Raw genomic sequence first — 21,833 nt, 5'->3', positions numbered from 1 at the left:
TGTAGACAACAAGACGAAATATCTGGGTCTTAAAATCTTTTGACTAGTGTGTGCCCTGTGATTGGGAAAGTGAAGGTATCAATTTTGTATTAGCTGCTATTATTTTTTGTTGGTTTTGCAGCGTTTGCTTTTTGGTTTTATTTTGCAAATTTGCTGTCCTAGCACCACTACTTTCTCTCCCTGGGGTTTCTTGGATTTGCTTACCCTCTCCTAACTCTGAAGTGTTTCTTTCAGAGTTCCTTGTTGAGACAGCTTGGTGGCCACAGGTTTCTTGCAACTTTTCCTCAATGGAGGATTTGCAGCTGCAAAGGGAAAGGTATCCTGGCCTGGGATTGGTGGGATTCTGTGGCCTGATATTATGCTTTTTTTTTTTTTTTTTTTTTTTTTTTTCTCTGTAGGGTCAAACTTGGCAGCCAGTATCTTGAGGGCCTATAATTAGCCACTGGAGTAGTCTGTGGTCGTGTCCTGGCCACTCATGTGCCTTGAGGTGCTTAAACACATACTCTTAGATTCACAAATATATTATTTAGAAGTCTCTAAAAATATGAAAATTATATTTAGGTGTATACTATACAAAATAAAGGAAGAAGAATATGTAACACTAAGAATTTATTTGTTAAATACTTTTTGTTTTTTAAGAAAATTTTAAAGTTTATATATTGTTTGGTCATATTCTTTCCCTTCCTCAATTTCATCCATAATCTCTCCTTCTCCCTACCCACCCAACTCTAAGTTCTTTCTCAAAAAAACTAACTTAAATCCCAATAAAAAAAAAACTGCCCCAAATCTAGAAAACAAAATACAAAATCATCCTAACAAAAACAAAACAAGGATATTTGCATATTTCTTAAACATAATATGCAAAAAACACCCAACTGTTGTGGTGAAGTCACTCAGAGATTTTCTATGACAATGAGTAAATTTTAATAAGAAGAGACTTTATCAAATACTAATGCCAGATATTCACAGTACCAGAACTGCAACTGAGTGTTCCCAAGATGCAGCATCTGGTCATATCAGTCCAGGGTTTATAAAGTCAAAAACCATAATATTACATGCATTCTGTTTACATATAAGCAGGGTCTAATTGTAACATATATATTTTTTAGTTGTCCTATCCACTGAGCAGAATAAGCAAGTCTTAATACAAAAGGAGCCACCATATTGATTTCCTTAGTAGCTGTATAAGTTTGTCCTCCCACTACCAAGGGAGGAGTGCTCCCCTTGCTCCACATCCTCTCCAACATAAGATGTTACTTATCAATCTTAGCCAATCTGACAGGGGTAAGATGAAATCTCAAAGGAGTTTTGATTTGCATTTTCCTGATGGTTAAGGATGTTGAACATTTCTTTAAGTGTTTTTTAGCCATTGAGTTTCCCCTGTTAATTCTCTGTTTAGTTAGAATAGTATGCCATTTTTTATTTGGGTCATTTGTTTTCTTGATATCTTGTTTCTTGAAAACTTTATATATATTACATATTGACCCTCTATGGATGTGCAATTCGTGAATATATTTTCCCATTCTATATGCTGACACTAAATCCAAATGACAGTGCCCTTTTCAGTGCAGAAACGTTTCAGCCTTTCATGAGGTCCCATTTATTAATTGTTGATCGTAGTGCCTGTGTTAATGGTATCTTTTCCTGTGCTAATGAGTTCAAGGTTATTTTTTCCCCACTTTTTTCTTCTATTCGGTTTAGTGTATCTGTTTTTATATTATGTTGTTATCAGAATGCTCATGCTAGAAGGCCACATATCTGAGTTTTGATGTGATCATTTGCAAAGTTGTTGCTTGAGAATGACAATGATTCAGAAACTGGAAACACACCAAAAATCTCATATTTTAGGTACATTTATGATTTTGTGTTGGGCCCCATTCAAAGCTCTTGTCTGCTTCCCACGACTCAGGGATGCCTGGTAGTACACACTTCCTAGCAGGTTTTGGCAGATGAAACTCCAGTTAGAAGATTAGTTGTGAGTCGGTGCTCACCTCCTACTAGCTCTGTCTAATTGAGAAGTCATGATTTGTGCTGAGCTCAGTCTCCTGTAGCATGCATTTGCTTAATAGGCACATGAATATAGCGGTATGTTTATTATCGTAGCTTAATTATTTAATTGAAATAGTATGCGAAGACCAATTTATCTATTCTATGTTCTAGGAACTCAGAAAAGTGAAATTCCCAGAAATACCAAGCTTCTTGACTCTTTCTAGGGTAACTCTTTCAATTTAGCTTCAATGCTGATAACTTTATCCGTCTCTTTCCTCTCTATCCGAAGGTATGTGTTAAGTGGAGAAGAACATCCTTTTATGGGTCAGGTAGAGACAAGTCCCATCCTCATCTCTTTTCTATGTTCTAGAAAGATAAATGAGAATTCAGCTTATGACACTTGTTCTTAATGTCAGAAATTCCACCGCTCTCTGAAACTAACATTCCTCTAAAGAATCTTGCTTCTTGGGGGATTTGTAACTACAATGCACCTGGTCGGTCTGAAATAACCTGTACTTTAAAGAGCTTGATATAATTATCATTAGTTGGTGGTTCATCTGATTTGAATAACTCTTTAATAAACAATGTACTTAGTAGCATCAGAGTCATTTAAATAGAAATACTTTGGGCTTCAAAGTTAATGTGCCCTTTTAATGCTAATCCTTCAAAACAAATTAATTAATAAAGCCTGATTAAATTACTTTCTTCTCACGTTGACATTGCAGAAAGCAGAAGCCATCTGTGGGTGTGTTTTTGTAAGGTGTTCAAGCAGTAGTTTTTTTCAGTACATGCCTTTCAATTAGACTTGAAATGCAATTACAAAGTGAGTTGGTACAATTCTCTTGATAATTCAAGCAGAATGCTCTTCTAACTCAGCAATTTTTGTATTTACACAAAACTGCATTAAAAATTTGTTAAAAAATTTGTGTGATCTGAGTAATTACCTTGGATATCTACCTAAACTTACTTATAAATACACCTTTACTTATTAACTACAGTTCTGAGTTGCTTTGATGTGATTTTATCAATATTTGGTAAAAACTGTGTACTTAAAAGTTATTCTGGAACTTGAATGCTGTATTCTTGTCTCTTATGAGTATCTGTGACAGTTATTTAAAATATTAACACATAGATGGAAATATTTGTTTTGTGGCCTTTGCATTTGCTAGCTGTATAATATGCATTTTGCAAATAATTGATTTCATAAAAAGAAAGTATATAGTGCCTGTTTGTAGACCTTAATCAGTTTTCTGTGACATTGTCAGATTTCTTACATTTGGATTTTTCTCCTTCACAGATGAATTTTGTAGAAGTATTTTGAAGATGCATGTTTTCAAATTTTGAAATAGCCAAGCGCCATATACGGTAAGTGTTCTTCACTCACTTGTTGTCATGCTGAATGTTTTTGGCAGACGATCATAAAAGAACACATTTTTATTTACAGTTCTTGACACCCGTGATTGCAGAGAGAGAATGTGTATAAAGCTAGGAAATGAGGCGTTTGTAGGTCTGAACTAAGCTGTGTAATTTCCAGCTTTCTAATTACTTATTCCACTGTTATTACAGCTATTCACATCATAGAACATTCTTATTCATTCTTTCAGGGAGATTTTATCCATATCTTAATTGTCAGAAAATGAAAGTTTAATGATATTAGCTAGGTACCAATTTAGATTTTTTTTTAAAAAAATGTACATCAGATTAATATATACTGGGTTTTCTTTTTCCATATTAGGTACTTTATATGTAAACTTTTTAAGGTCTTATTTTTATTCCTACTTTTAAATGAGAAAACTGGGAACCTGAAAGCTTTTGTGATTTGCTCAATATTTCTTCAGTGTGGGAAATCTTGATTTCATCCTGCTCTGATTGTTTCCTTGGAATTTTGGTTTTATGTAAACGTTATCTTTTGAGTGATGAAAGGGTTAAGCTGTGGTTTGTTGTTCACATTGTCAGTGTGATTAATCATGTCTTTGGCTTCTTTTATTTATTTCAGCTGGTGCTTCCTTCCCAAATTAGAGAGTTTCAAGTTAGAAAGAAATGAATAAAAATGTAAATTCATGAAAGAAAGTTTGATTTTTATTTGATAAAATAAAACCAGGTTACTGAAGTTCTCAAGTCTTCATTCATTAAAACAAACAAACAAACAAACAAACAAACTCCATAAAACTCATGTGGGGGATATAGTTTAGGTGTAGGCCACTTGCCTGACCTGAGTAAGGTTCAACAAACAAAATAAATATTACAAAACACACACCACAATTGAATGTTGTTATGTATGGTAAAATACTGCAGGTATCATGGCACCATTCAAATATCTTGTTTGATTAAAGAGGATGGCCTGAGGGGGGGGGAGGAGCTTTTGAATAAGATTTCCAAAGGAAAAAAAGGAATACAATAGCGGCAGTACTGGTATTCATGCATTTTCTCCTAATATAACTGTCAATCATGAGATCTCATGAACAGGTACTTAAGAATGCAGACTGTGGATTTAAAACACGTTTTAAACCCTGGACTCACTACTAGTTATTAGATAATGAACAAGTTTCATAATGTCATTTTAGAATGGGTATAAGAGCGATGGCTGTCTCATTCATGCTGAACTAATATCTGCTGTACATATGTAGATGTTGAATAAATGCTAGAAGTTATTCATTTGGAATTCGCTTACTTGGACTATTCAACTCAAGTGTTTTTGTTAATTAAGCATCATAATTGATAATCTTGTCATATAAGCATATATTATGGATATTCAATGGACACTGTTTATTGAAATAATCAAAATTAAACCAAATTTAAGTCTTTTTTAATAAGCAGCAAAATGTTCATTATTGCTTTTGATAGAAAACAAAACACTTAGTCGTCATATACTTAATATCTCTCTCTGTGTCTCTGTGTCTCTGTCTGTCTCTCTCTGTCTCTCTCTCTGTGTGTGTGTGTGTGTAAAACTGTTGGTTACTACAGATTTAGGAAGAAAAAGTCATTAGCACTTTTGGAGAGAAAAGATGACAATTTGTAAATAATAAAAAACATACTTCTTACCTTGAGGAAGACAGAGAAAATTTAAAAAAATCAAAAAGAAATAGTTGAAATTTCAGCTTGCCAATATTTTAGGGGCATAGTTATCCAGTGTTTTGTAGCAAATGTATGGAAATAGCGGGGTTATGGGCAAGAGAACATTAAGAGTCTGTTGTATACATTTCACATTCCACCACAAAATTAACGTGAATAACATCATGATTGTGATCTGCTATATTTATTTTCATATTAAGAAAATATACAATAGAAAGTTTGGACCTTTCTTTACGGAATGAAGTTTGAAGCTTCCATACTTCTAATGCTTCCCTAGACTGTTAGCCTAAAAGTTAAATGCTAAAATTCTATGGCTGATCTAAGGTCAGTTTGTTGTATGAAAAACACTATTCCCAAACCTCGTAGTAATTGCTAAATATTAATTACTTAATAAATAAATTACTGAAGAGGTCTTTCGTAATGCATATTTAATGACTTGGCTTAAACTAAAAGAAATAGCAATTGTTGAATATTAAATACTGATAGGGCTATTTAGCAATCTTAGGTTAATCCTTGAAAATTATACAGTTTCATTAAAGACAACATTGCACATAAAAAGTTACTTTTCCAAGTCCAGAGGCCATATATCGTGTTTTTAGTATACTTTAGAAGCTGAAATGACTGATCACACCTTTTGCTTGCAGTCTCTTTTCCTCTGCATCTCCTGCAGGGTAGTTTAGAGTTAGTTTTTCATTTGATTCATCTTCTGCCCTTTTTATCACCTTAACTTGTGTGGTGTTCATAGAGCCATTGTACGACTGAACAATGATGCTGACATTTTGTCTTCGGTAGATCAAATTTAGCTATTATTGTGTCTAATTATTTTAGACTTCAGCTCTTGAAACAAAAATCAGCAATGCTTATTGGGCTTATTTTATAATATGTTAGTATTTAAAATATTATCGTTTGGAAAATGGAAGAGCCTACTTTCCCTTTATTTTGTCTCAGCCAACATTGAAATTGTTATCTTATTATTTTTTTTTTGATTTATGGACATTCTGGTTGTATACTGTGGGCATGTCTAGTGCCCATAAAAATAAGAAGAGGGCAGTAGATTTCCTAGAATTGGAGTTATAGTTGGTCATGAGCTACCATTTGGAGCCTGGTTTCCTATGGTTTGAACTTGAGTCCTCTGGAGGAGAGCTCATGCTTTTTTTCCTATTGTAAAGACACATTTGTTACATTTATTAAATTCAATTTTTTCAAGTCCTTGAGGAGTTCAGTGGGAAGGGTCCTGGGACTGGGAAAGTGTGGGGCATATGTAAGGCTGGGGTCCTGCTCTCTAGATGCCTTCTGCAGCCCAGCAGACAAGAGCTCACAGTTTGTCTCCCATCTCCCCACACACATGAAATACATTGCTTTTTATAATTAGAGGGAATTAGTCTTAGCTCTTTTCTTCCTTTTGGCATATGAGGTTGTTCATTCTCCAAACAAGTATTATATTTATTTTTTCAAGTATTTCATAAAAGTTTATCTTACACCTTCTTTATGAATTCCTTTAGAGGCATATAGTGGAAATCACTCTCATGCTCTTAACAGCTGAGCCATCTCTCCAAGCTCTTGGGCAGAGAGTCCACTCTCTCTGTACTGTTGGTTTGAGATTGAAAGACTTACATACAGAGTCGTCTACTTTTAATTTCCTGATTTGGTCTCTGGAAAGCAAATCTAAAGATTTTGCTAAGTGATTATATGTTGACTGAGTTTTCTGTCCTGTTTGGTTCCTGCAGTTGTTAACTCCCAAAGAAATCACACAGAGGTCTACATTAGTTATAAACTGACTGGCCCATTAGCTCAGGCTTCTTATTAACTCGTACAACTTATATTAGCCCATTATTCTTCTCAGTGTTAGCCACATGGCTCAGTACCTTTTTCAGTGAGGCAGTCACATTTGCTTCTTCTGTGGCTGGGCCAGGACTGCAGAGGAATAGGCTTCCTTCTTCCCAGAATTCTGCTGTTCTCGTTGATCTGCATCTACTTCCTATCTGGTTGTCTAGCCTATACTTTCTGCCTACCTACTGGCCAATCAGCATTTATTTAAAATATAATTGACAGAATACAGACCATTTTCCCACATCAATTATATTTTATTTAAATCATTCATTTAATACCTATAGGATGCTCCTAAATAAGACAGTAAACAATGGTGTAAGTTTGAGGGAGAAAGAAGACTCATTCTCAAGTAAATTTGGTTGTCAGATTGTAGAAGCAGCTTATGTCCAGTAGCAGTTATAGCATGACAATGGTGTAAACCAATCAAATTTAAAAATCCATGTCTAATAATAAAGAAATTAAGAAGTTACTAATATGAAAAAAAATAAAGCAAGATGAGGAGGTCTGAGGAAGTAGATCTAATGATGAAATTTTGGTTCAAGATTTTGTCATTTGCATATAGGCTACCTCTGGATGGCGATAGAAAATGGTATCAGAGCAGTCAAAGAAATGGCCCACCAAAGGTCAGAAGTGAAGCAGCCATCACTATGGTCAACTCATGACAAGCTAGGTGGTTATCAGAATGAGTAAATCTTATTCACTTAAGGAGAGGAGAGAGAATATTTCCTGAGTGTTAATCTGGTGAACAGAATTTACTCTTGCTTTGAATAAAATTATGACATTGTGTTCAGAATGGATTGTGGTTTTGAGGTCAGAAGACGAGGGGATCAATTATCAAGAGCTACAACATCATAAGAATTAAAAGATGATGGCAGGATCCATGCTCATTCCAATGGGAATGAAGAGGGAGGATGCGCTAGCTGAGATTTAAAACGGAAATAGATTTAGAGAGGAGAGGAACTTACTAAGTACCAGGCTTGGTTTTTTTTTTGTTTTTGTTGTTTTTTTGTTTGTTTGTTTTTGTTTTTGTTTGTTTGTTTGTTTGTTTGTTTTTCGAGACAGGGTTTCCCTGTAGTTTCTAGAGCCTGTCCTGGAACTAGCTCTTGTAGACCAGGCTAGCCTCGAACTCAGAGATCCGCCTGCCTCTGCCTCCCGAGTGCTGGGATTAAAGGCATGCGCCACCACCACCCGGCTCCCAGGCTTGTTTGAAATGCCGCTTACCTCTCTTGTTATTCTGCACGAAAGGATACTAAGACAAATATTAGTTAAACAACTTGTCTGGTTGATCAAGTATAAAAATAGCACAGTCAGTTTTGGAGTCCCTTGAGTTAAACTGCTGAGCCTCCTTCTCTGCTACTAGTGTTCTAGAAATAATTGATGTTTCCAGGTAGACTGGGCTGCAAAGCCAGTTGCCAATAGTCTGGTGCCTATTTTCCTTTACCCCTTCTTTAAACAAGTCCTTGGGTAGGGAGACAAATCTTCTGACCTTTAAGGGAGAAAGATTCCTTATGTGAGTGATGAGTCTCTTGTATACATTAACTTGTATGCTAGCAGCAGGAACAACGTAATTTATAATATTACTCGATTATAAATTAGAATAGTAAATATGTCAACTTAGTGTGATTTATCATCCATCCTTAGTAGAGCTTCAAATGAAACAAGGCTAGAGTGTTAAATTAAAGATTTAATACCTGGGTCCAGGAAAGACCAATATTTCAGACTTAGTTTACCTATCATACTGACCAATAATTTGACAAGGAAAACTAGCTCAGCTTAGGAACCATTTTTTTTTTTCAAGTGCTGGAATAAGAGAACATCACACTGTTGAGGAAAGAGATCAGGTTCTCTACTGACTTTAATGCAAACTGGCTTGTGATTTATTTAGTTCTCTGTTGTTCAGATTCTTCACCTTTAAAAGGCTGCTGTAATAGGAAGCTGTCTTCTAAATACAGTAGATTTGTAGTGTGCTATGGTCATCAAATTTTATCTCATGCATTAACAGTTTTAATTCACCAATTTTAATCACAGAGTTATTGTCATTTAAGTTTTTTTCTGTGACTTTGTATGCATAAAAGAAACAAAATATTGTGTTTTATTCTCAAAAAAAAGATGCAAGTAGTCACCACGAAGATCAAGAAGAAGCCCTTTGTATCCAGGTTCTTTTCTTGCCCCCCAAATAGTACCAAATTTCTATTATTTCCAGAGTACATAAAATTATTCTGGTGTTAACATTAACTGCTTCCTTGCTTTTCAATACAGTTTAACTATCCCAGCCTATGTTACTCACTACACAATCTTAATATAGTATGACTTAAAGTACTTCTGACAAATAGTTATACATGCCACATAGATTCTTCTATGTGAGAGTTTCTCTCCTGAATGTGTCTTTGTAACTTTTATTAATGTTTTGTGAGGTTCCCCAATTTCTATTGCCTATGCCTTATTCCATTCAACAAAAAGTACCACAGAATATTTATCCATTGCAATGTTGATGAGATCTGAGTTATTTCTAGATTTAGGCTTCTATGAATCATGTCTTGAGCATTCTTTTTTAATTTTTGCTGATCAAGCTCATGCATTTCTGTTGGACATATTCTTAGCAAAAGCCTTGCTCGGTTCTATTACATGCAAACCTTCAATTTTAGCATTCACTACCAGACTGTTTTCGCCAAGTTGCTAACTAATTACACAGCTGTTATTAGCGTCTGCAAATGCCCATTGTTTACTTTTACAGAAGCCTAGTATAATCAATCTTTTTAATTTTAGTCATTCTGGTGAGAGTTTGCTTCATGTTTCCTCAATGAGTAATGCAGTTATGACCTCTGCTTTGACTTTATGGGAATATCACTGTATATCATCCAAGCTTATAGTCCATTTTTCTTCTGCATTGACCTTTTAATTGTTAATATTCAGAAGTTAGTTGTCTGTGCAAAGAGCACCACTTCAGTATATATGGTGGAATATCTTCATACTGGTTTTCCTATCTTTTGTCATAATTCATTGTCTCCCTCCTTCCTTTCCTCTGTTACTTCTTCTTTCTCTTCCTTTTTCTTCCTGCCTGTTATGTTCCCTCTTTTGCCTTCCTCCTCTTCCTTTCCCTCCCTTTCCTGCTTATCCCCTACCCCTGGCCTTTGCTCCTCTTCTTTGCCTTCCCCTCCTCTCTCATATTCTCCTCTCCTCCTGTCCCCCTTTTCATCCTTTACTCTCTTCTTACTTCTTGTCTCTTCTCTTTCATCTCTTTCCATCTTGTTTCTTCTCTTCTCTTTCCCCTTCCTTTTCCATGTTTCCCTTCGCTTTTAGGAAATAGAGCTCAATGCCTCTTGCATACTAATCAACACCCCACCAAGAATCTCATCTCAATCCCTTGCTTTTTCCATTGCTTGAAGAGGCATTTTTTTATTAAAAAAGTTAAATTCTAATTTTAATACCTTTATAATTATGCAGTCACTTTATGAATGACTTGAGGTTGAAGTCAAGTTAGATTTTCCTTCTAACAAATTATCTTTACCAGGTATAATGTCCACATCTTCCAATCCAGGATGCAGAGGCAGGCAGATCTCTGAAAGTTTGTAGCTAGCCTGATCTACAAAGTCAACTCTATGCCAGCTAGGATTACTTAGAGACTCTTCAAAACTAACAAGCAATAAAATACTCCTCCCAACCTAAGCTCCAAAGGATATCAATTTTTATTAAAGAATTTTGTTTTTAAAGTTTTTGTGAGAAAGTCTCTCTGTATAGTCTCCAAAACTCTCTATGTAGACTAAACTAGCCTTAAACTCATGATCCTCTTGCCTCTGTCCCCTGAATTTCTATCCACTACTGGCGCAAGTTGGTGTTGAACATGTTATTTTTTTTTACTTGGCCCACAGCTTTTCAATTACATGTTTATCATAATTTTTTATGTATGTCAAGGTCTCTGGAAGAACCAGTATTCTACTTAGTTATTCTCATCTTATATTTATAATTCCATTTACAACTATGATCACTTTAAAATTATTTCTCATATTTGTTGAAAAACACTGTTACTATGTTTTTATTTGGAAGCCTATCAACATTTGTTTTATTTCATATGAATTTTAGAAATTTTTTCTTACCTCAACAACAACAACAATTGGAATGCTCATTCTGTTGAACTGATATAATTACAGTAATGACTTTTAATCACTGTGCTGGTTAGGTGTTGCCAACTTGATAGAAACTAGAGTCATCTGGTAAAAGGGAGCCTCGACTGAAGAATTATCTCTGTCAAGTTTCCCTGTGGACTTTTCTGTAGATCATTTTCTTAATTAATGATTGATAGGAGAGGGTCAAGGCCACTGTGGGTAGTGCCACCTTGGGAAGATGGTCCTGAATGTCATAAGAAAGTAAACTAGGCAAGCCACTAAACAGCATTTCTCTATAGTCTCTGTTTCAGTTCTTGAATTCCTGATGTGGCATCACCTGATAGTGGATTGTGACATGCAAGTGTAAACCAATTAAACTCTTTGCTCCTCAAGTTCTTTCTGGTCATAGTGCTTATCGAAGCAACAAAAAGAAAACTAATAAAGTCAATGTATGTTATATAAACTTTATTTATTTTTATTTAACATCCTTTCAAATATATCTTATAGTTTTCTGTGTAGACGTTGTACATTTTGGTTAATTTGCATTTAGAAGTTTTACACAGTTTTATATTTATATACCTGTATGGTTTCTTTTATGGCATGATACTGAGTTCTGATTTTAGTTCAATAAATTGATAGCTACATGACATCAATCAGGATTCTTATTTGGTGTTATCATCTTAGCTCTAGAATACATTGATCATCATTATCTTGAAATGTTTTTGTGTTAGTCTATCACAGGTAGAATTGTTAATAAGACTTTATTTTATTCATTTTAGGTTAGCATCATTTCAATGAATATAAGGACAACCATTTTATTTTTAAAAAAATCTTGGGTAGAACTTTGTACTTTAAATAAAATTGACAGTTTTAATTTCTATTTTCAGATATGTCACTTAAAAATTTTATTTTATGTGTATAAATGTTTTGTCTGTATTTATGTCTGTGCATCACACATATGCCTGGTACCTAGTCAGAGGGGGGCTTCATATCCTTTGGCTCTGAAGTTAGAGATGGTTGTAAACTACCATGTGTGTGCTAGGAATTGAGAGGATGTCTTCTATATGAGCAGGCAGTGCTCTTAATCCCATATTTCCACCTCCAGTTGTGTAAGTTTTTAGACCTTTAATTATATTGGATATATTGTCATAATTAGATTTTAATGGCAATATCTTATATAATATTGGAATAAAATTACATAATAGCTAATGAATAGAGTTGGACTGGATTGTTACATTAGTTTTAAAAGTTGCTAAAGTAATCATCTGGTTCCAGGACTCAGTTTCCTCAGTTGACAAATCACTCCTGTGGAGAGTTGACCTCGATCATCTGATAGTTTTAAAACACCTTAATATTGTGATTTTTTTTCTCTAAATGGATGATTTTGTCTTAAAATCCCAAATATTAACAAATAAGTGAGACCAAAGTTTGATGTTTATAAGAATTTTCTTTATTAAGCTGTTTTACCGGTTCAGAAATAAAACAATAGTTTTAATCGAATAACCTGATTTTATGTATTAGAAATTGGCTTATAATTTTTGTTCTGAAAATTGCTATATTTAATAGAATGTTAATGTTGTGCAAGCTATTTTAATTTTCTCACCGGTAAGTCACACATTTATAAATGGGTAACATTTTAATGTCCTGACATAGATAAAGTGGGATAACGATGTCTGAAAACAATCGTTCTGGCCAGGTGAGCTCTTTACATAAGTCAATGGAAGCTGACTGAAAAAGCCTTTACACTCTGCGATGAGGATAATTTGACCAATTTAAAAATTATAATGCAATCACATTGAACTTTCAATGAACTATCATTTAAAGCTTATCTTAGCTTTTGATAATCTTCTATTTTGTTTTGCTTTTTCTTTTGCCTCCATCATGCCATAGGCAGCTGTGTGAATTTGATTCTGGTGCATAGCCCAGTGGCCAGGCCAGCAGCAGATTCCTTTATCTGCTTTAGCAAGTGGAATGGTCACTGAGGTAGCTTCCAGATGCAATCTTGGTTTGCCTCTCTAACATTCTGCTTGGGATCCGACGAGTCTAAGACAAATGGCATGTCATTTGCTCTATGTAGTTATTACTGCTGTCTGCTTTCTTGAATTTACCCATCTGAGCTAATAGTTAGGGCTTCCTTTCTATAAATAGGAAGCTATTAGTAAAAGCCTGGTTGCCATATGGCAAGATAATCTATGCTGTTAAACTGATTCAATGGAACAGAAATTCCTGGTCTTTCAGAGGATACTGTGTTCTATGATAAAAGCATATGGATTATCTTTGTTCTAAAACTAACATGTAAAAAGTGGGTAGCCCTTTGTGTGCATGCATTTTTATTTGTGCTCCAATCATCTTTAATATTCTTGAACTGATGTATGTTACATACACATTAAATTGGATTTAATACACACTAATGGATTTTTACATTTTTTTGCTACTGTTGTTTAGATAAAGATACAGACATGAGAAGCCAGAAAGTCCCATTTATATTTCTTTTTGTCAAAACTCTTTTGACTTTTAGTGATTTCAAAATTTTGATGTAATAATAATGAACTTTTTAAAAATATATGAACATCATAAGTGGAATTTTTCAAGTTTAAAATTTTCTTAAAGCATTAATAATTTTGACAAAAAAACAAAGCCTCTAAAGAATACTGATAATACAGTGGAGCACAATAATAACATTACAGAGGAGTAAACCTAATTACACAGTTGCTGAAACAGAATAGAATTGCAATGCAAAAACCTCACGAAATTCTATCCAAATATCCCACCTGCAAGCCAGAAAATAGAGTTACCAAACATGCTGCTGAGTATTCTATCCTCCTGTTGCCAGGGCAACACATCGCATACACCTAGTTGAGCAGCCAGAAGGTCAAACTTAGAGCTATCTTGGTAACAGAAGGGTCCAGCTGGAAATGAAGTGGAAAGAAGGTAAAAGAGAAAGATAAGGAAGAGTGTCATTTCAATAGTTATTTAAGTTAATCATAATCCCCAATCTTTTTTCCTAGTGACATGCATCATAGAGCTCAGGTGAAATTCACCTGGGGTTTTACTTCCTTCGCTAAGCTCTCCTTTCATGTATTTATATGTATACATGCAAAAGTTTAGCAGTAATTTTTTTAGTAGAGAAACTTAATTGTCATCATATTTAGAATGTGTTCATTAAGAGTTTGTTGAGACTTTAGTCATATCATGTAATGTTTGATTTGCTCAGGTTTGTTAGCTGTGCTGAGAATCAAATGCAGGGTCTCACACACGCTGAACAAGTCATCTGCAACCTAGTCACAGCGTCAGCAAAAATGGTCATATTTGAGATGAACTGCTATCTAAAGTGATATATGTAGCCAAAACATTGCAAATGAAAATTAAAATATATACTAATGGGTTTAGAATAAATGAAGGGACAGAGAGGGTACCGTTCTTCAACGTGAGCCTTGAAGAATATGGGACATGCCTAGCATGAAGTGTGAATTTGGGAAGAGAACCTCTACTCTGTGAAGAAACCTTTACAGAATCCTGTCTTTGCACATCATTTGAGATCAAATATTTCTTCTCAGACTCTTTGTGACACATTTTATACAGACAGAATAGCACCTGTGATGTGGGAAGACATGAGTTTTCTTTTAGTGCTGAGTTCAAAGTTTCTTATACTTTTCCCTTCTGGTGATTCTTTTAACTTTAGGATCCAATGTCTTCGTGCATGATAGGAATCTTACTTCTCTACATGTTTGGGGAGCCTTAATTATACAAACAAACACCTTCCTTCACATATTTCTAAAAATATCATACAAGTGTGCATTTGTTTCCCTCTTTCCAGGTCTTGCTTTGACCATGTTTAATTGTTGACTCTATTAACAGTCAAAAGCTTGAAAACTGTGCACATACCACCTTTTATGTTTAATGTGTCAAGTCTTTTCTTGTGTGCTTATCTGAACATGCTCTAAGGTCAGTGAAGTTAGTCTTAGAACTTCACATAGAAAAATAATTTGCTTTTGATTTAGTACAATTTTATACCTCAGGTCAATCCTTTATTTAGAAACATACTGTCATGGACTTTCCAGCCCTGCCCACATATTAGTCTTCCCCTGATAGTTTGCCTAGTTTCGTTCTTGAGTTTCTATTTCTTACATTTAGATTGGTATTCTTTAAGATTCCATTTGGCCGTCACTTCTTCTTTTGCGCACTCTCCCTAAGCACATTTCCTGCTTTCCTATGCCTTTAGATAGAGTTGCATTACCCACTCTCTTATGTTTGCTTTCCCAAGAATTTAACCTGTGTTCTCAACTGCTTCTGGGAAGCCCCACTGAGGTACTCCATAGACATTTCAGTCAACAAGGCTACTAGTAAATATGTGTACTTTGATTAATACAACCTTAATTTTAAATAAAATACTAGGGTATAGAAGGAATAATATAAAAATATAACATAATATTATTTACAAATGGCATTGATCTTAGACTTTAATCTTGAGTAATTCTTTGATTTTTTGGCCTGGAACTGATATGTCATAAACTCTAATGATCTTGGATTCCTCTAGTACTTGCAATTTTATGTGTATGTTGATTTTTTAAAAAAGACAAATAGTGATTTTCCTGTAATTAGATAATATTTTCTTTTGATACCATTCAGCTATCTCTTAGCCTTTGGGGGGGTCTCAATACTTCCATATGACTGTAGGCATTATCATTTTAAGACGTTATTGAATTTTAGTTCACTTTGTGTGTGCTTGAAGAAAGAAATTTGTGTATGTCATATGGTCTTTTGAAAAAGAAAAAATTAGTACAATGCCTTGTGTCTATTGGATCCAGATATTGGGATTGGTCGTTCTACATGGAAGAGGGTGTAGGAAAGATGGGGAAAATAAGAACAACTCACACATTAAAAAAAGGAAATAGGTAATCATGACATTCAGAAGCACCAAACTTTAAATTGAAACGGAAAATTAAAGCTAGGTGATTTTTGTAATTAAAAACAACATAGGAAAAAAATCCAATGGTTGAAAAAGAAATGTAAAACTTGTGATGGTACCATAAGTTAAATATGTTAAAAGAGAATGCAGTTTTTAAAATATAAAGAGAATAGAATAATCAGGAATTAACATGGCATACAGGAAAAGCTCATGCACTGGTTAATATGCTTCATTGATTTAGATTGCTGCCTTTATATAAATCCTCCAGAAATATGAAGCACAAAACTAAATAAATAGTTGATTGCTTCTCTGACTGGGTGCAGCTGAATGGATGTGGAAAACCAGAGATTCTTATACTGATTATGTTGTTTTCTTTTTTTTTTTTTTAAGTGGAATCATGCCAGAATTTTCTTTCTCAGTTTGAACACTTTCATTTTACAGAAATTAATAGATAGGAGATCTTGGAATCAAGCACACCTACTGATTTGTTCTGATGCCAATCAGTAGTTAGAATGCATTTATCTTGCTTATCAAAATCAAAGAAAAATATTATAACTGTTCAGCCATATAAACACTGCAGCTTTTCCATGGTCTAAACAGATGTTATAGATCTTGAAGCTTTATATCTTTGCTATTTGAGCTAAAAAAAAAAAAGCCCCATAAAACCTTTGTAGATGATTTATGAAAGCCTCTATCTCTGTCCTCTCATCTGGACTATCCCATTCCCTCACGTTTTCTAACCTCTCTACTTCTTCTTCTCTTCTCATCCCTTTCTGTTTCCCCCTTTTTCCCCACCCCCATACTCCCATTTTTTATTTTTTATTTTTTTTGGTTTTTCGAGACAGGGTTTCCCTGTAGTTTCTAGAGCCTATCCTGGATCTAGCTCTTGTAGACCAGGCTGGCCTCGAACTCAGAGATCCGCCTGCCTCTGCCTCCCGAGTGCTGGGATTAAAGGCGTGTGCCACCACCGCCCGGCTGCCCATACTCCCATTTTTTTCAGAAGATCTTGCCTATTCCTTTTCCAAGGGGATCTATGTTTGTTCCGCTTAGGGTTCTGCTTGTTACCCAGATTTTCTGGGGTCATGGACTATAGCCTTCTTATCCTTTGCTTTACAGCCAGTATTCAACTATGAGTGAGTATGTTCTGTGTTTGTCTTTCTGGGTCTGGGTTACCTTACTCAGGATGGTTTTTCTAGTTCTATCCATTTGCATGCAAATTTCGAGAAGTCATTGTTTTTTCCACTGAGTAGTACTCCATTGTGTAAATGTACCACATTTTCTTTATCCTTTTTTTGATTGAAGGGCATCTGTGTTGTTTCCAGATTCTGGCTACTACAAATTCTGGCTACTACCATTAACATAGTTGAACATTAACATTAACATTAACATAGTTGAACAAATGTTCTTTTAGTATGTTTGAGCATCCTTTGGTATATGCCCAAGAGTGGTATAGCTGGGTCTTGTGATTAGATGATTCTCAGTTTTCTGAGAAACCATACCGATTTCCAGAGTGATTGTACAAGTTTGCATTTCTACCAACAATGGAGGAGTGTTCCCCTTACTTGACATCCTCTCTAGCATAAATTATCATTGATGTTTATGTTTTTGATCTTAGCCATTCTGTCAGGTGTAAGATAATATCTCAGAGTCATTTTGATTTGCATTTCACTGATGGCTAAGGATTTTGAACATTCCCATAAGTGTTTTATGACTTGAGATTTTTCTGTTGGCAATTCTCTGTTTAGATCTGTACCCCATTTTTAATTGGATTATTTGGAATTTTGTTTTCTAATTCCTTGAGTTCTTTATATATTTTGGAAATCAGTCCCCTATCTGATATAGGGTTAGTGTGGATCTTTTCTCATTCAGTAAGCTTCTTTTTCATATTATGGAATGTGTCCTTTGCTTTACAGAAGCTTCTCAGTTGCAGGAGGTTCCATTTAGTTTTTGTTTCTTTTACTATCTGTGCTACTGTTGTTATATTTAAGAAGTGGTCTCCTGTGCCCATGCATTGAAGGCTATGTCTCTTCTATGATGTTCAGTGTGGTCGAATTTATATTGAGATCTCTAATCCATTTAGACTTGAGTTGTTTTTGCATTGGACTAGGTGTGCAATCTATATGCATTCTTCTAAATGGTGTTATCCAGTGACTCTAGCACCATTTGTTGAAGATGCTTTATTTTCTACCATTGTATAATTTTAGCTTCTTTGTCAAAAGTCGTATGTTCTTAGGTGTGTAGATTAATATTCACGTCTTTGATTTGATTCCATTCATCAATCTGTGTGTTTTTATGACAATACCAAGCATTTTCTACTGTAGCTTTATAATAGAACTTGATATCAGAGATGGTGATGCCTCTGGAAGTTCCTTCATATACAGGATTGTTTCACCTATCCTAGGTTTTTGTTTTTCTATATGAAGTTAAATATTGCTCTTTCGAGGTCTGTGAAGAATTGTGTTAGGATTTTCATGGTGGTTGCATTGATTTTGTAGATTGCTTTGGTAAGATTGCCATTTTTATTATGTTGATCCTGCCTATCCAATAGCATGGGAGATCTTTCCATTTCTTTCTTCAGAGACTTAAAGTTCTTGTTTAACAACTCTTTCACTTCTTAGGTTATTGTTACCCCAAGATATTTTATGTTATTTGTGGCTATTGTGAATGGTGATGGTTCTCTGATTTCTTTGTCAGCTTCTTAATCATTTGTATATAGGCGGGCTACTGATTTTTTTGTAGTTAATTTTGTATCCTGCCACATTACTGAAGTTGTTTGTCATCTGTAGGAGTTCTCTGGTAGAGTTCTTGGGATCACTTATGTTTACTATTATATCATCTGTGAGTAGTGAAAGTTTGATTTTTTTCCTTTCCATGTTGTATCACCTTGATCTCCTTTTGTTGTCCTATTGTTGTAGCCAGAACTTCAAGAACATGTTGAGTAGATATGGAGAGAGTGAACAGCCTTGTCTTGTTTATGATTTTAAATATGGAATCACTTTGAGTTCCTCTCCATTTAATTTGATGTTGTGTCGTCTTGCTGTATATTGCTTTTACTGTGTTTAGATATGTTCCCACTCTGCCTACCCATCCCCTGCAACCTCAGAGGAACTCTGAAACACAGGCTGTAACTGTACAGAATGAACCAAGTGGTAAGTGATCAGCCTGCTTTCTTATAGAACCTATCAACCCAGGGATGGTACCACTCACAATGGACCACAGGCCCCATCAACCACTAATTATTAAAATGCCCCACAGGTTTGCTACAGTCTAATCTTATGAAGTTGTTTTCTTAATTGACGTTCCCTCCTCTCAGATGACTTTAGCTTGTCTCAAGTCAACATAAAACTATCCAGTACAATTGACCCTTTGTCAGTTTGACGCACAAACACATCACCATTAAGCCACAACCTTCTCATTCATTCCCAAGATCTCACGTTAAAAATACAAATAACCTTTAAAGTCTCACACTCTTTTTGTAAAAGTTATTTTTACTTTTAAAACAATATTATTTTACATACCAATCTCAGTTCCCTCTCCATCCTTCCACTCCCCCCACCTTCTTCCCATCTCACCCCCATCCACTCTTCAGAGAGGGTAAGACCTCCCATGTTGAGTCAAAATGTCAAATCAATGGAAGCAGGATCAAGACTGTCCCCCCCTCACACCACCCTGAATCTAGGCTGAGCATGGATGGTATCCCTCCATAAGTAATGGGCTCCAAACGGACAATTCACGCACTAGGGATAAATACTGGTTCCACAACTAGTAGCCCCACAAACCCATACCAGTCAACTGTCACCCATATTCAGAGGGCCTAGTTCGGTCTTATACTGGTCCCCCAGATGTTTGTCTGGGGTCAGTGAGTGTTCACTAGCTCGAGTAATCAGTTTCTATGTGTATCTTCATCATGGTCTTGGCCTCCTTGCTCATAATATTGCTCCTCCCTCTTTGGGACTGGACTCCAGGAGTTTGGCCCAGTCCTTAGCTGTGGATCTCTGCATCTGCTTCCATTAGTTTCTGGATGATGGTTCTATGTTGAAAATTGAGATAGTCATCAGTCTAAATACAGTGGAAGGGCACTTTAGGTACCCTCTCCACTATTGCTTATATTCTTAGCTGGGGTCATCCTTGTGGTTTCTTGGGAATTTCCTTAGTGTCTGATTTATAGAGAACCCCATAATGACTCTCCCTTTCAAGGTATCTTCTTCCTTTCTCTCCCTGTCTGTCCTTTACCCAAACTGAACTTCTCAATCCCTCATGTTCTCCTCCCTATTCCTCTTTTACCCTCCTCACTCCCCTACCACCGTCTCCCTCCCCCTGATGCTGCCAATGTACTAAGGAGATTTTATCTGCATGATTGTTAATGTTCTACTCGTTTCTTAACTTCTCTGGGGTTGTGGACAATCACCTGGGTATCCTTTACTCCATATCTAATATCCACTTAGCTTGTTTGTCTTTCTATACCTGGGTTACCTCACTAAGGATGGATTTTTCTATTTCCATCTATTTGATTGCAAATTTCAAGATGTCTTTGTTTTTTCATACTGAATAGTATTCCATTGTGTAAATGTACCTCATTTCCTTTATGCAGTCTTCAGTTGAGGGAAACCTTAGTTGTTTTCAGGTTCCGGCTGTTCCAAAGAATGCTGCTATTAATGTATTGAGCAAATGTCCTTGTTACATGGATCTTCATTCTTTGAGTATATGCCAAAGAGTGGTATTGCTGGGTCTTAAGGTAGATTGCTTCCCAATATTTTGAGGAACTGCCATATTGATTTCCAAAGTGGCTGTACTCCCACCAGCAATGTAGGAATGTTCCCCTTACTCTGCATCTTTTCCAGCATGAGCTGTCATTAATGTTATTGATCTTAGCCATACTGACTGGTGTAAGATGGTAACTCAGACTCATTTTGATTTGCATTTCCCTGATGGCTTTAGCATGTTGAGAGTTTTCTTAAGTGCCTTTTGGCCATTAGAGAATCCTCTGTTGAGAATTCTCTGCTTAGATCTGTACCCCAATTTTAATTGGATTATTTGATATCTTGATATCTTGTTGCTTGAGTTCTTTGTGTATTTTAGAGAACATCCCTCTGTCAGATGTGGGGTTGGTGAAGATCTTTTCCCATGCTGTAGGTTGACGTTTTGTCTTGTTGACTGTTCTTTGCCTTACAAAAGCTTCTTAGTTTCAGGAGGTCCCATTTATTAATTGTCAGTTTCAGTGTCTGTGCTGCTGGGGTTATATTCAGAAAACAGTCTTCTTTGCCAGTGCATTGAAGGCTACTTTTCATTTTCTCTTCTATAATGTTCAATGTGTCTGGATTTATGTTGAGGTCTTTGATTGATTTGGACTTGAATTTTGTGCCTGAGGACAGATATGGATCTATTTGCATTCTTCTACATGTTGCCATCTACTTCTGCCAGCACCAGTTGCTGAAGATGCTTTCTATTTTCCATTTGATTTATCAAAAATTAATTGTCCATAGGTGTGTGGATTAATATCAGGGTCTTCGATTTGATTCAGTTTGGTCCAAAAGTCTGGTTTTGTGTCTATACCAAGCTGTTTTCATTACTATAACTTTATAGTAAAGAGTAAAATCAGGGATAATGATGCATCTGGAAATTCTTTTCTTAGAAAGGATTTTTTTCTTTGGCTATCATGGGTCGTTTATTTTTCCATATGAAGTTGAATATTCAAAGTCTATGAAGAATTTTATTGGGATTTTGATGGGAATTGCTTCGGTCTGTGTATTGCTTTTGGTACGTTGGCCATGTTGATCCTACCTATCCAAGAACATGAGACATCTTTCCATTTTCTGATATGTTCTTCAATTTCTTTATTTAAAGACTTAAAGTTCTTGTCATGCAGGGTTCACTTTTATTTTCAGAGTTACCCCCAAGATATTTTATGTTATTTGTGGCTCTTGTGAAGG

The 21,833-nt window shown here is 35.4% G+C and overlaps 1 protein-coding gene across 3 annotated transcripts in view; it reads left to right on the top strand.

The window, feature by feature from the left end:
* The window catches only part of Galnt13 (polypeptide N-acetylgalactosaminyltransferase 13), a 491,359-nt gene that overhangs the window by 27,424 nt on the left and 442,102 nt on the right, over positions 1-21,833 (top strand). For all 3 annotated transcript variants that reach the window (XM_038338251.1, XM_038338252.1, XM_038338250.1), the window contains exon 2: positions 3,287-3,354. The gene's annotated coding sequence lies outside the window, so the exon portion shown is untranslated. The remainder of the gene's footprint in view (positions 1-3,286; positions 3,355-21,833) is intronic.

Source organism: Arvicola amphibius, chromosome 7 (genome assembly GCF_903992535.2).
Source record: "Arvicola amphibius chromosome 7, mArvAmp1.2, whole genome shotgun sequence".
NCBI lineage: Eukaryota > Metazoa > Chordata > Mammalia > Rodentia > Cricetidae > Arvicola > Arvicola amphibius.
This window is presented reverse-complemented; position numbering and strand designations above follow the sequence as displayed.